This window comes from Stegostoma tigrinum, chromosome 1, assembly GCF_030684315.1.
Source record: "Stegostoma tigrinum isolate sSteTig4 chromosome 1, sSteTig4.hap1, whole genome shotgun sequence".
NCBI classification, from domain to species: Eukaryota; Metazoa; Chordata; class Chondrichthyes; order Orectolobiformes; family Stegostomatidae; genus Stegostoma; species Stegostoma tigrinum.
Window position 1 is genome coordinate 190615004 of NC_081354.1, and position 15310 is coordinate 190630313.

Here is a 15310-nt window from a genome sequence, read left to right on the forward strand (position 1 = left end):
TGACCTGTCCCCTCCCTACCTCCCCACCTATACTCTCCTCTCCACCTATCTTCTTTTCTCTCCATCTTCGGTCCGCCTCCCCCTCTCTATTTATTTATTTCAGTTCCCTCACCCCATCCCCGTCTCTGATGAAGGGTCTAGGCCCGAAACGTCAGCTTTTGTGCTCCTGAGATGCTGCTTGGCCTGCTGTGTTCATCCAGCTTCACACTTTATTATCTCCGATGATTATGAGTTGGTTCATTAATGGAAGTTTGGCTTCTAACATCAATTTTAATCTGTGAGGGATGGAAATTGGGGAACAGAGAAATCCTCAGGTGGTCAGGGAAAGGGAGATCTCATTGAAGATAATAACAATAACTTACCATACGATAAATGGGAAAGAGTAGCGAAAAAGTTCAAATGTTTTCACTGCAATAAAGTAGGCCAAATGAAGTTGCAGTGTTGGAATTTGGGAAAAGTCTGAGAAGATGAATGTAGTAAACAGGATGAGGCAATGAGTTCTGTTGAAGTAGTCGAGGAAAGCACAATAGAAGTTAAAAAGCTGCGCCAGAATGTAAAACCTGGTCAGGGATTGGGTGAGAAGAAAGTGCCAGATCCCATACTGAAGCTAACCAGGTACGACAGCCTCATTGCCTTTCTCAGCACCTGGCTACGGAACCGGATTCTCCCAAATGGACAGCAATCTACATTCAGACCGTCCCAATTTGGGACTGCAATAGCCGCTACATACAGAACATTCAGATCCTCCAAAAATGTTTTTCTCTGCGGCTCCTCAAGCACACACTCTCCTGGGCTACAATCAAGCCTACCCCAGCTCAGAGAACCCCTCTCCCAAAACTGCAAAGGACCTCTCCTGCTTTTCATTCTTCACCATCCCCCCAGACACCACCTCTCACGAAGGATGAACGGTCAGTCCTCAGGAAAAGACTCACCTTCAGTCCCCTCCACGCGAACATCAATGAATACCACTCAGGCCTGGAAAAGGACTATTAATGACTTGGACGAGGGAATTGAAGGATGGGTCAGCAAGTTTGCAGACGACACAAAGGTCGGAGGTGTCGTTGACAGTGTAGAGGGCTGTTGTAGGCTGCAGCGGGACATTGACAGGATGCAGAGATGGGCTGAGAGGTGGCAGATGGAGTTCAACCTGGATAAATGCGAGGTGATGCATTTTGGAAGGTCGAATTTGAAAGCTGAGTACAGGATTAAGGATAGGATTCTTGGCAGCGTGGAGGAACAGAGGGATCTTGGTGTGCAGATACATAGATCCCTTAAAATGGCCACCCAAGTGGACAGGGTTGTTAAGAAAGCATATGGTGTTTTGGCTTTCATTAACAGGGGGATTGAGTTTAAGAGTCGTGAGATCTTGTTGCAGCTCTATAAAACTTTGGTTAGACCGCACTTGGAATACTGCGTCCAGTTCTGGGCGCCCTATTATAGGAAAGATGTGGATGCTTTGGAGAGGGTTCAGAGGAGGTTTACCAGGATGCTGCCTGGACTGGAGGGCTTATCTTATGAAGAGAGGTTGACTGAGCTCGGTCTCTTTTCATTGGAGAAAAGGAGGAGGAGAGGGGACCTAATTGAGGTATACAAGATAATGAGAGGCATAGATAGAGTCGATAGCCAGAGACTATTTCCCAGGGCAGAAATGGCTAGCACGAGGGGTCATAGTTTTAAGCTGGTTGGTGGAAAGTATAGAGGGGATGTCAGAGGCAGGTTCTTTACGCAGAGAGTTGTGAGAGCATGGAATGCGTTGCCAGCAGCAGTTGTGGAAGCAAGGTCATTGGGGTCATTTAAGAGACTGCTGGACATGCATATGGTCACAGAAATTTGAGGGTGCATCCATGAGGATCAATGGTCGGCACAACATTGTGGGCTGAAGGGCCTGTTCTGTGCTGTACTGTTCTATGTTCTATGTTCTAAGGATAAACACTGCCTCCGCACTTATTTCTTTAACCACATGTCAAACCCACCTTCTACAGACCCCTTCTACCACCTCCAACGTACCCCGTCCTCCTGGAAATCACCCCAATGCCTCCTACTCCACCTCAACCTCTCCACCTCTCTCACTCACTCCAACTTCTCGCCCACAGAACATGCAGCCCTCCGCTCTCTCCGGTCTCACCTTAAACTCACCATCAAACCGGCACACAAGGGACGCGCAGTTGTGGTATGGCGCACTGACCTTCACATCGCTGAGACCAGGTGCCAACTCTCTGACACCTCATCCTACCGCCCCCTGGATCATGACCCCATCCCCGAGCACCAAACCATCATCTCCAAGACCATCTACACCTGCATTACCTCAGGTGGCCCCCCACCCACAGTCTCCAACCTCATTGTTCCCCAATCCCGCACCGCCCCGCTTCCATGTCCTTCCCAAAATCCACAAACCTGCCTGCCCTGGTCGACCTATTGTCTCAGCCTGCTCCTGCCCCACCGAACTCATCTCCACCTATCTGGACTCCATTTTCTCCCCCTTGGTCCAGAAACTCCCCACCTACATCCATGACACCACCCATGCCCTCCACCTCCTCCAATACTTCCAATTCCTTCGTCCTCAACACCTCATCTTCACTCTGGACAACCAATCTTTGTATTATTGCATTCCCCACGCGGCCTAAAAGCCCTTTGCTTCTTCCTCACCCGCAGGTCCAACCAGTAGTCCCCCTCCACTGACACCCTCATCCACCTAGCTGAACTCGTCCTCACCCTGAACAACTTCTCTTTCAATTCCTCCCACTTCCTACAGACAGAGGGTGGCCATGGGTACCCGCATGGGCCCAAGCTATGCCTGCCTCTTTGTAAGGTACGTAGAACAGTCCCTCTTGTGCAACTTCACTGCCCCTATCCCCCATATCTTCCTCTGTTACATCATTGACTGTATCGGAGCTGACTCATGCTCCCACGAGGAGCTCGAACAGGTCATCCACTTTACTAACACCATCCACCCCAACCTTACGTTCACCTGGACCATCTCTGATACCTCTCTCTCCTTCCTGGATCGCTCTGTCTCCATCTCTGGTGAACACCTCGGAACTGATATCCATTTCAAGCCCACAAACTCTCACACCTACCTAGACTATACCTTCTCTCACCCACCTTCCTGCAAGAATGTGATCCCCTACTCCCAATTCCTCCACCTCCGCCGCATTTGCTCCCAAGATGAGGCATTCAACTCCCAGACATCCTAGATATCCTCATATTTGAAGGACTACAACTTCCCCCACACAGTGGCTGAAAATGGCCTTGAATGCATCTCTTGCGTTTCCCGCACCTCAGCCCTCACACAGCTTCCCTGCAATAAAAACAAAGACTGAATTCCCCTTGTCCTCATGTACCACCCCATTAACCTCCGGATTCAAAGCATCATTCTCCGCCACTTCCGCCACCCACAACCTGACCCCACTACGAACGATATATTTCCCTCCCCAACCTTATTTGCTCTCTCCCCGACTTCCTTGTCTGCTCCACGCTACCCACTAGCCCCATCACCCCCGGCACCTTTCCCTGCAACTGCAGGAGGTGCTACCCCTGCCCCTACACCCCTCCCCCCCACATCCATCCCAGACCCCAGAAAAAGCTTCCACATCAAACAGATGTTCACCTGCACATCCGCTGATGTGGTCTCCTCTACATCAGTGAGACCAAGCGGAGGCTCAGAGACCGCTTTGAAGAGCATCTCCGCTCGGTTCGTGACAAACAACAACACCTCCCAGTCGCGAACCACTTCAACTCCCTGTCCCACTCCCTGGGTGACATGTCCATCCTGGGCCTCCTCCAGTGTCACAATGATGCCACCCAGAAACTGGAGGAATAGCACCTTATATTCTGCCTTGGAACCCTACAATCTAATGGTCTCAGTGTGGACTTTACTAGCCTCAAAATCTCCCTACCCTTGACCTTATCCCAAGAGCAGCACCCCCCCTCATGCCCTCCTCATGAACCTGTCCAATTTCTCTCCCACCTATCTGCTCCTCCCACCTCACTGGCCAATCCCCAGTACTACCTAACTGCCGCCCCCCCCTCTCTATTTATTTCAGAGCCCCTTTCCCCTCCCCCATTTCTGAAGAAGATTCCTGAACCAAAATGTTAGCTTTACTGCTCCTCTGATGCTGCCCGGCTTGCTGTGTTACTCCATCTCCACACTGTGTTATCTCAGACTCCAATGTAGGCAGTTTTAATGAATTTACTTGCGTAGGTAAAGTTTACTCACATATTCCAGGAGCAACAGGTAAAGAAATTACAATTTTAAGAGATACATGAACATGTCAATCTTTGATGTCATGAGCTCAGTGATAATTAACTCAGCAGGACAGTTGCCAAAAGAAATGGTAATATGTGGAATTCATGGTGAGACGAGAAGTGATCCATTATGTAAAGTGAGGTTGGACTGTCCAGTGAAAAGCAGAGAAGTGGTGGTCGGAGAACTAGAGAAACTCTCAGTTCTAGGAATACAACTTGTCTTTGACAATGATATCGCTGAATCACAGGCTAGGAGTGCTGTCTACTGTGGTTGAAAAGCCAGTGGAAAATCAGGCAACTTAGGCAGAACAGGAAGTATATGCTTCATCATATACAGATATGGTATCAATGTGGACTGCAGCCCAATGGTATCAATGTGCACTGCAGCCCAATGGTATCAATGTGCACTGCAGCCCAATGGTATCAATGTGCACTGCAGCCCAATGGTATCAATGTGGACTGCAGCCCAATGGTATCAATGTGGACTGCAGCCCAATGGTATCAATGTGGACTGCAGCCCAATGGTGTCAATGTGCACTGCAGCCCAATGGTGTCAATGTGCACTGCAGCCCAATGGTGTCAATGTGCACTGCAGCCCAATGGTGTCAATGTGCACTGCAGCCCAATGGTGTCAATGTGCACTGCAGCCCAATGGTGTCAATGTGCACTGCAGCCCAATGGTATCAATGTGGACTTCACCAGCTTCAAAATCTCCCCTCCCCCCACTGCATCCCAAAACCAGCCCAGCTCGTCCCCGCCTCCCTAACCTGTTCTTCCTCTCACCTATCCCCTCCTCCCACCTCAAGTCGCACCTCCATTTCCGACCTACTAACCTCATCCTGCTCCCTTGACCAGACCGTCCTCCCTGGACTGACCTATCCCCTCCCTACCTCCCCACCCATACTCTCCTCTCCACCTATCTTCTCCTCTATCCATCTTCAATCCACCTCTCCCTCTCTCCCTATTTATTTCAGAACCCTCTCCCCATCCCCCTTTTCTAATGAAGGGCCTAGGCCCGAAACGTCAGCTTTTGTGCTCCTAAGATGCTGCAAAAAGTGGGAATCAGTATTTGTTGGCCATAATGGATGTGACCACTAGATTTCCAGATGCCATTCCATGATGTAAAATCACAGTTAAAGGGATTGTAGAAGAGTTAGTCAACTTTCTCACTTGATACAGACTACCCGCAGAGATATAATCAGAGCAAGCATCAAATATTACATCAGAATTATTCAGGGAAGTTATAGATAGATTAGGATAAAACAGTTCAAATCCACTGTGTACCTTCCAGAATCACAGGCGGCACTAGAATGGTGACATCAAACTTTAAAGACCATGTTGAGGGCTTATAGATGAGACTATCCAGAGGATTGGGGTAAAAGACTTCCACTTGTACTTTTTGGCATGCACCAAATGAATTGACCAAATTCAGTTGAATTAGTTTTTGGGGTAAGAGGTGAGAGGACCACTGAAATTAATTAAGGAGAAATCGGTGAGTCATAGTTCAAAGGCCACATATTTGGACTACTTGTAAAATTTTAAGTTAAGATTAAAAAGAGTAGGTTAGTTGGCAAGACATCATTTAAAAGTAGCACAACATGTGATGAAACCGGAAGCAGACAGGAAATCAAAAGTTTGCAATTTTGTCAGTGGAGATAAAGTGTTAGTGTTACTTCCAGTGATAGATGAACCTTTAAAAGCAAAGGTTAGTAGACCTTAACAAATCGAAAGGAGATTGAGTAAAGTGAAATATTTGATAAGGACTCCAGATATAAAGAAATCTCACAGAGTGTGTCATGTGAATATGCTCAAAAGGTACTTTGATAGGGAAGGAAAGCAAAAGGAGAATGTGTTACTGGCTATAACACACAGTGAAAAACTAAGTTCACAGAGTTCTGAATTAAATATTTTTCAAATTCAATTGGACGATGAAGAAGTTCTCAAAAATTAGGATAAATTATTGAGTTACCTTCCAGAGGAATATCAAAAAGACTTGAAAGAGTTGTTACTATTGCAAGGTGTGATATGTGGGAATAAGCTGGGAAGTATTAGTCTAATTATGCATGATGTAGATATAGGAAATGCTGTTCCAGTTACCACATCATCACAGACATAATCGTTTAAAGTTGACACAGGTTCAAAAAGGGATTAAATGCATGGTCCAAAACAAAATAATCAAAGTGAGTTGCAGCAACTGGAGCTCAACCATAGTAATAGTGCCAACGATAATGTGTGGAAAATCGCAAAGTCAATACAGTTACAAAGTCTGATTCATATCCTATTCCACATTTGGAGGAAGGCATTGAGAAGGTGGAATAAATAACTTATATTTAGAAGTTGGACTGGTTCAGGATACTTTAACCAAAAGAACAAAGATAGTTTCAGCTCTCATGGCACCGAATGTACTGTACCAATATAAAGTTGGTAAAGTGTGGCGCCTTTGTACCTTGGTGATTTTTAATCACACCTGGAAGGAACATTTGCAGCATCTATTGGAATTGTGTGATCACTGTTGGGCGGTGGGGAGATGATGGTGACATTATCTTTATTGAACTGAGCCAAGACTTTCTCGTCATCAAATAATCCTGTCAGAAATCTATCCTAACACATCTCTTATAGAATTTCAAAGCAAAAACTCTTTTCCCAAGCTCTCCTTTCTCTTCATTGTTTTGAACTGATTCCCTCTTATGGGACAGCACGGTGGCTCAGTGGTTAGCACTGCAGCTTCACAGCACCAAGGACCCAGGTTCACTTCCGGCCTCAGGCAACTGTCTGTGTGGAGTTTGTGCATTCTCCCCACGTCTGCATTGGTTTCCTCCCACAGTCCAAAGATGTGCCAGGTCAGTGGATTGGCCATGCAAAGTTGCCCATAGTGTTCAGGCAGGTATAGATTAGGTGGGTTATAGGGGGGTGGTCTGGGTGGGATGTTGGAACATGGAACATGGAACTGCAGTTTGGTGTGGAATTGCTGGGCCAAAGGGCCTGTTTCCACACTGTAGGGATTCTAATTCTTCCAGGTTAAACTGTTCTTAAATCTAACCTTAACCAAGACTTCTACAAATTGAAATAAAAAACTTTTCAATCTTTGGTTTTACAATCACCATTTTGGTGAATTGAAAGCAAGCTAATGCTTTTCAATGCTTCCTCTGTCTACTCACAAATCTCTGAATGAGAAGAAATTTCAAATGTCACTCCAGGAATTCTTTTTCTTATAATTGTTATTAAAAACAGACATAGTCCCAGAAAGGTCAACAAGCTAAAAATTGTAATTGGATAATTATATTAGGAATTTCAACTGCTCCAACATGAATTGGGATGGTATAGTATAACAGGTTTAGAGCAGACAGAATGTCAACACATGGTGACCCTACAAGGAATAGTGCAATGCTGGACTCCATTCTGTGGAAGAAGTCAGACAGGTGTTCAAGCTGACAGTGGGGGAGGGTGTTACTGTTAATGACCACAACACTACACGTTTTATATTTGTTCTGAAAAAGGACAAAAAAGAAAAGAGAGAAGTATAGTAGCTGCAATGGCGGCAAAACCACGAAGGTCCTGGTAGACTATTGGAAGTGCAAGGGGGATCTCAAGAAAGCAATGTGGAGAGTAAAGAAGGGGCACAGAAAAACATGAGTGAACCAGATTAGAGAGAATTACAAGGTATTCAACAAGTTGTTGGCAGCCACTGACTCACAAGTCACTGGGTCACAATCCTGGAGTTCCCTCCCTAATGGCATTGTGGGTCAACTTGCAGAAGGTGGACTGCAGTGGTTCAAGGAAGCAGCTCATTACCACCTTCTCAAGGAAAGCTAGGGACAGGCAATAAAAGCTGACCTGGCCAGTGACACCACATCCCATATATATGAATTTAAAAAGGGGACTAGTTCCTGGTCGGCATAGATAAGTTGGGCTGAAGGGCCTGCTTTTGTACTATGTGACTCTATCTTGGAATATTGACCACAGATCCCTGAAAGTGACAGGATGGGGTTGTAGACATGCTCGCTGAGCTGGTGTGTTCAGTTGCACACATTTTGTCATCCTGCTCAGTAACATCATCAGTGCACCTCTGGTGAAGCATGGTGTTCTGTACCAGTGAGAATTGGTCATGTCTCTTAGTGGCTAGTTGGTGCTCATGCATCTTTATTGTCAGTTTTCTTCCAGTTTGACCAATGTAATGTTTTTCACAGTCCTTGCATGGTATTTTGTATATTATGCTAGTTTTAATGGTATGGGATCATTTATGTTTGTCAGTAGCTGTCACAGGCTAGTTGTTGGTTTGTGGGCTACTCTGATACGTAGGGGTCTGAGTAGTCTTGTGGTCATCTCTGATATATCTCTGATGCATGGTAGGATGACAAGTGTGTCTGACCGTGTTGTGTCTTCTTGTTGTAGTGTGCTGCGGAGGCAATGGTCAATTGTGCTTTTTGGGTATCCGTTCCTTTTAAAGACTCTGTATAAGTGCTCCTGTTCTGCTTTGCGCAATTCCAGATTGCTGCAGTCTGCTGTGGTTCATTTGAATAATGTCCTGATACAGCTTGGTTTATGAGTGCTGGGGTGGTTGCTGGAGTAATTCATTATGTGGTCGGTATGTATGGTATCTTGGTTACAGGATGGGTTAATATGGTAGTTAAGAAGGCATATGGCATGCTTGCCATAATCTGTCATGGCATAGTTTTTGTCACCACACAGTAGGAAGGATGTGATTGCACAGGAGGGGGTAGGGTGTGGTAGAAATTAAAATTATAGGGGCAGACGAAGGGTTAAATCTCACAGTGATCAGCAGGATGATGTACTGATTTGTGGAGTGTTACAATAATCAATAGAATGCTGTACCTTAACAGAATGAAGTGCTTGAGCATAGGTCAAGGGAGTGTAAAACAATGGTAGGACACCCAGGTTAGCTATTAATGGCAGCCTAATTAGGTTAATTAAAGCACGTAACATAGAAGTAAGGTCTAGCATGATGTAATGGGGACAACCCGAGGCGAAGGACCATTGTGGCAGATGTGGTAATAAATAAGAAATTTGGATACAGGCACAAGATGGCTTCTCGATGCAAGTTAGCAACAAAATGGCTTCTAGGCTGCGAACTTGATTAATTCTGCGAGAGCTACATAAATCACTAACCCTCAGACTGCTGCAAAGGAAGATAGTAGACAATGCGCCTTTCAGAATACAGCAGTAACCTGATAAGATAGAGGATTACTAACCTCTCTAACTGACCTTCAAGTGCAGGTGCAGTGGCTCTCTGTCGTAAGATAAAAAAATGATCTAAGTGTAGTGACATAAGTTGTTTACCAGTTAATATCATTGGACTTAGTAACTGTCTTATAGATTAGGTACAAAGCAGAAGACCATTGTGGCAGAAAATAATCATAATGTAATAGGTTAAGTTTAAAATAAAAGACCATTGTGGCAGAAGATAATCAGGATGGAATAGGTTCAGTTGAAAAAGGAGAAAACCACTGTGGCAGAAAGTAGAGAACTGCTGTAGCAGAAAGTGATTCAGAAGACGAATAGCTTTAGAGAGATAACATGAGCTAACATAATTGATGTGGTGCATAGCTTTGGAGAGATAACAACTGGTTATGCTGATAATCTTTGAAGAAAGTATGATAACTAAAAAGTATAAAGAATAACGGACCCCGGGATTTGGGGGCAATCGGGAAACCATTTTCTGATTGTCACAGCTTTTGTTTGCAAATAAAAGTTTAACTTCCTGAAGAATTCTCCGCGTCTCCTGGTAGTTTCTTCACTACAGGTGTTTCCTGTGATGGAGCATTACAGTGATGACAGAGAGGCTGAATAAGCTCAGGTTGTTTTCTTTGGGGCAGAGAAGGTTGACAGGAGACTTGATAGAAGTGCGTAAGATTATGAGGGGCATGACAGGGTGGATAGAAAGAAGCTGATTCCTAAGGTGAGTGAACTTGTGATGAGGGGGCATCACTTTAAAATGAAAGGCAAGAGGTTTAGAGGGGATTCGAGGGAGGTTTTTTCACCAGGAGGGTAGTGCGATCTGGAATTCACTGCCTAGGAGAGTAGTTGAGGCAGGAAACCTAACATTCTTCAAAAAAATACTTGGATGGACACTTGAACAATCATAACTTTTAAGGCTGTGGGCCCAATGCAGGAAAGTGGGATGAGCTGACATAGATAGACTGGAGAGTTGGGCAGATAAATGGCAGATGAAGTTCAATCCGGGCAAATGTGAGGTGACGTATTTTGGAAGATCAAATTCAAGGGCGAACTATACAGTAAATGGAAAAGCTCTGGGGAAAATTGATGAACAGAGAGATCTGGGTGTTCAGGTCCATTGTTCCCTGAAGGTGACAACACAAGTCAATAGGGTGGTCAAGAAGGCATATGGCATGCTTTCCTTCATTGGGCGGGGTATTGAGTACAAGAGTTGGCAGGTCATGTTGCAGTTGTATAGGACTTTGGTTCAGCCACATTTGGAGTACTGTGTACAGTTCTGGTCGCCACATTACCAAAAGGATGTGGATGCTTTGGAGAGGGCGCAAAGGAGGTTCACCAGGATGTTGCCTGGTATGGAGGGTGCGAGCTATGAAGAGACATTGAATAGATTAGGATTATTTTCATTAGAAAGATGGAGATTGAGAGGGGACTTGATTGAGGTCTACAAAATCATGAGGGGTATAGACAGGGTGGATAGCAAAAAGCTTTTTCCCAGAGTGGGGGACTCAATTACTAGGGGTCATGAGTTCAAAGTGAGAGGAGGAAAGTTTAAGGGAGATATGCGTGGGAAGTTCTTTACACAGAGGGTGGTGGGTGCCTGGAATGCGTTGCCAGTGGAGGTGGTAGACGCAGACACGTTAGTGTCTTTTAAGATATATTTGGACAGGTACATGGATGGGCGGGGAGCAAATGGACACAAACTGTTAGAAAATAGATGACAGGTTAGACAGAGGATCTTGATCGGCGCAGGCTTGGAGGGCCGAAGGGCCTGTTCTTGTGCTGTAATTTTCTTTGTTCTTTGAATGTAGGTAGTCAGAGATAATGGGAACTGCAGATGCTGAAGAATCCAAGATAACAAAGTGTGGGGCTGGATGAACACAGCAAGCCAAGCAGCATCTTAGGAGCACAAAAGCTGACGTTTCGGTAGTTGTGTATTTTCGGTCGTGTAGATTCAATAGCTCAAAAGTCTATAATTCAATGATCTAGTCATTAAACCCTCAAAGGCCAAAATGCTGTTTGTTCAAAATTTAAACTCTAAAGTAAATGATGTGATGGTGACTCAGTGGTTAGCACTGTGGCCTCACAGTGCCAGACACCCAGGATCAATTCTATCCTTGGGCAACTGTCTGTGTGGAGTTGCACGTTCCCCCTGTGTCTGCGTGGGTTTCCTCTGGGTGCTCTGGTTTCCTCCCACAGTCCAAAGATGTGCAGGCTAGGTGGATTGGCTGTGCTAAATTGCCTGTAGTGGTCAGGGGTGTGTAGGTTGGTGGGTTATATGAGGATGGGTCTGGGTGGGATACTCTGATGGTTTGAGTGGACTTTTTGGGCCGAAGGGCCTGTTTCCACACTGTAGGGGTTCTACAAAAAATAATGCATTTTGTATCACAGTAATATGTTATATTAATTGCCCTGTCCTCCTATATCAAAATGCCTTAAATTAGCACAATAACAAGCTGTAGATTGGTCCCAAAAACGTTCTTCTATACAACCAGAGTTCAGCTGTAGATTTCAATAATTAGGTCAATGTTTTGTCTGATTAACAGCCTGAACTTCCCAATGCTAATGGTCTCACTGTGATTACATGGCTTTCTCTGTTTTCTTCAGTGGGACGTCAGCATTACAGAGTCATAGAGTCCGAAAGATGCATAGCACAGTAAAAAGCCCTTTGGCCCCACCACCTAATGATTTCAATCCCATTTCACAGCATTTGGTACATAGTTTGGCATCACAAATGCACATTAAAATACTTCCTCCACGCAATGAGTGTTCTGCCTTTGACTCCTTCACAAGCATCAAATTCCCGATTCCCACTACCCTTTGGGTAAAAGAGTCTTTCTTCATATCTGCTCTAAATCTCCTGCCCTTTATCTTAGATCTAAGTCACTGGTCATCAATTCCTCTGTCAAGAGGAAAGATTTGTTTCTGTCTACCCTGTATTTGCCCCTTAATTATACACATCTCAATTATGTCCCCTCTCAATCTCCTCTGCTCTAAGAAAAACAATCCTAGTCTATCCAAACTCTCTTCATAACTGAAGCTCTTGAGCCCAGGCAACATCCTGGTAACACCTCCTCTGCATTCTCTCCAGCCCTATTGCTTTTAATGTGGGTTCCGGAACCATATACAATACTCTGGCTGTGGTCTAAACAATGTTTTATAGATTTCCAGCATCACCTTTCTGTTCTTTAGCGTACATTTATTGCCCAAAACTCATTGCCCTTGAACTGAGTTGCTTTTTGAGCCATTCCAGAGGTAAGCTAGGAGTCAACAACAGACTGCTGTGGGTTTGGAGTGAGACACAGGACAGGCAACATAAGGGCAGCCAAATATCTTTATGAAAGGACATTTGAGAGCTCAGTATACCTGACTGAAACTTACAAAATACTGAGGACCTGGATGGAGTAGCTGTGCAGACGATATTTCCGCTATCAGGAGATAGTAGGACCTGAGGGCACAGTTTCAGAGTTAAGGGGTAATGTTTTTGAAATGAGATGCGGGAGCATAGATTCAGTAAGTGGTGGATCAGTGGAATTCATTACCACAGAATTCCGGGGAGGCTAAGTCTTCAAGTGTATTTAAGACAGAGGTAGGTTCTCGATTAGCAAAGGGATCAAATGTCAGCAGGAGAAGGCAGAAAAATGGGTTTGAGGAACATTATCCATGATTGAATGGCACACCCAGTGGGCTGAAAGGCCTGAATCTGCTCCTGCAGACTCCTACCATCTAGAATACCACCACCTGCAAGTTCCCCTGCAAGTCGCTCAACATCCAAATTTGGAAATTTGGAAATATATTGCTATTCCATCACTGTCATTTGATCAAAGTCCTGGAATTCACTCCCTAAGGCCCTTCTGGGTCTAACTACAGCACATTGGCTACAGTCATTCAAGCAGGCAGCTCAACACCACCTTCTCAAAGGGAAATACTGGAGGCGTTGAACTTGTGGAATTATTGCTGGATTTTGATCGGGACCTAGGTAATTATCAGGGGACCAGGATTTGAATTCCACTATGTCAGATGTTGAGATTTGAACTCAATAAAAATCTGGAGATACAACTCTAATGATAACCATGAAACCATTGTCGATTGTCAGGAAAAACGCTTCAGGTTCCTTGATGTCCTTTAGGGAAGGAATCAGCCATCCTTCCCTGGTCTGGCTGAATTGTCACTCCAGACCCATAGCAATGTGGTTCACTCTTAAATACTCTCAGGGAAATTAGAGATGGGCAGTACATACTGGCCTGGCCCACATATTAACAAACATCAAAGCAATCTTCCTCACCTGAAGCAGGTTTAGGTCCACTTGAAGTAGCTCGTTTCATCTTCAGATTCCCACCAGCTCCTGGTGAATGTCTGGTGGGTCTGTAACTGGGGACAGTGAACACAGTTCCATTTCCACCATCACCGTCATCCACCACAGATCCTTCACTCTCTGCTGCTGAAAGATTTAAAACCCAACACCAGATCAGAAATACCAAACACACATTGCAGGCAGACATTGCAAATGATCACAACTCTCTGCTCTTCACTTCCAAGTTCTAGCCCTTTGTTAACACAGTTTTCTGCCTGTGTTCCTCATCAATCCTCTTTCCCTTCTGAGGCTTTCTGTGCTTGCACTTTCAATATCTCTGTGTCTCAGCGTGTTTCTGTGTCATTCTGTGATTCATGTCAGAAATAACCTTGTAACAGCCCCTGCCTTACCCAGAGAGTGAGAGGAAACCCTGAAAAAGAGATAGGATTGAACAAGTTGGAAGCTGCACCAAGTAATCTGATGGACTGTGCATTCTGCTGGGACACTGTAAACTCTTACAGGACATGTGCAGAATGTACTGAGGTTGGTTTCTCACTTTCTGTGCGTTCCTGATGCAGCATGTACTGTATCTCCCTCACTCTGCTTCACTGGGTCAGGGTGATTTATTGAGCTGTGCAGAGAGCAGTGGAATTGCCTGAATTCCTCAAGGGGCTACAGGGACAGCTCAAAGACAACAAAGGAAAGATGCAGCAGTGGGTCACATGTTCAATGAACCTCGGTTCGAGAAAGGATGCTGACACGATGAAGGCACTGTTTGTAAACTTCAGCCAAGAGCACCGTCTGCAAGGAAAGTGACAAAAAAAAGAGGTGAAGTGAGAAGACACTCAGACACCATGCGTAAAGTGCGATGGAAACAGAATCGACAGCAAATGTTATAAATAAGTGGAAGGAAATATTTGCAAGGCTGGAGATGGGGGAAGAGGAGTGCGGTGAGACAAATGGAGTAGCTTGTTCAGAGAGCAGGTGCAGACATGATGGCTAATGGCCTCCTTCAATGCTGCACATTTCTATGGGTCTGTGAAAAGGAAGCACTGGATCTGTTGCTGAAGGGAAAGGGGTTTCTAACTGTGTCGTTCTCTCCCTCCCTCTCATCACCACTGGAAGATTTTCTTGAGACACCTGCCTGGCAGCTCCTTTACCCAAATACAAACACATTTCTCAGAACCTCCTTTTCTGAATGTTCATGTACTCAATTGCCTTGGCTTTTCCACCATGACTTGTTGCTGACTGACCTTTAATCCTGTAAGAAACACTGGGGAACATACTGTTATACTGGTGAGCACTGCAAGTCCACTTTGTCATTTTCCTGAGAGATGTTGCATGTTTCGACCTTGTTCTTTTGTTTGTCTGTTCTCTGACAAAGGAGGTAGAGCACACAAGCACCAGTTCAGAACTGAGAGTTAGAAATTCAGGAGCAGACCCACTGTTCTGAGGCAGTGATGTTCCTTTCACAGTTCTCAGAAGTTACAATTTAATTACTGCCTCTCATCAATGATCACTTTGCGAAATGCACAGACTGTAGCGTCCACACTGACGCTCCATATGGAAAGGATTTCC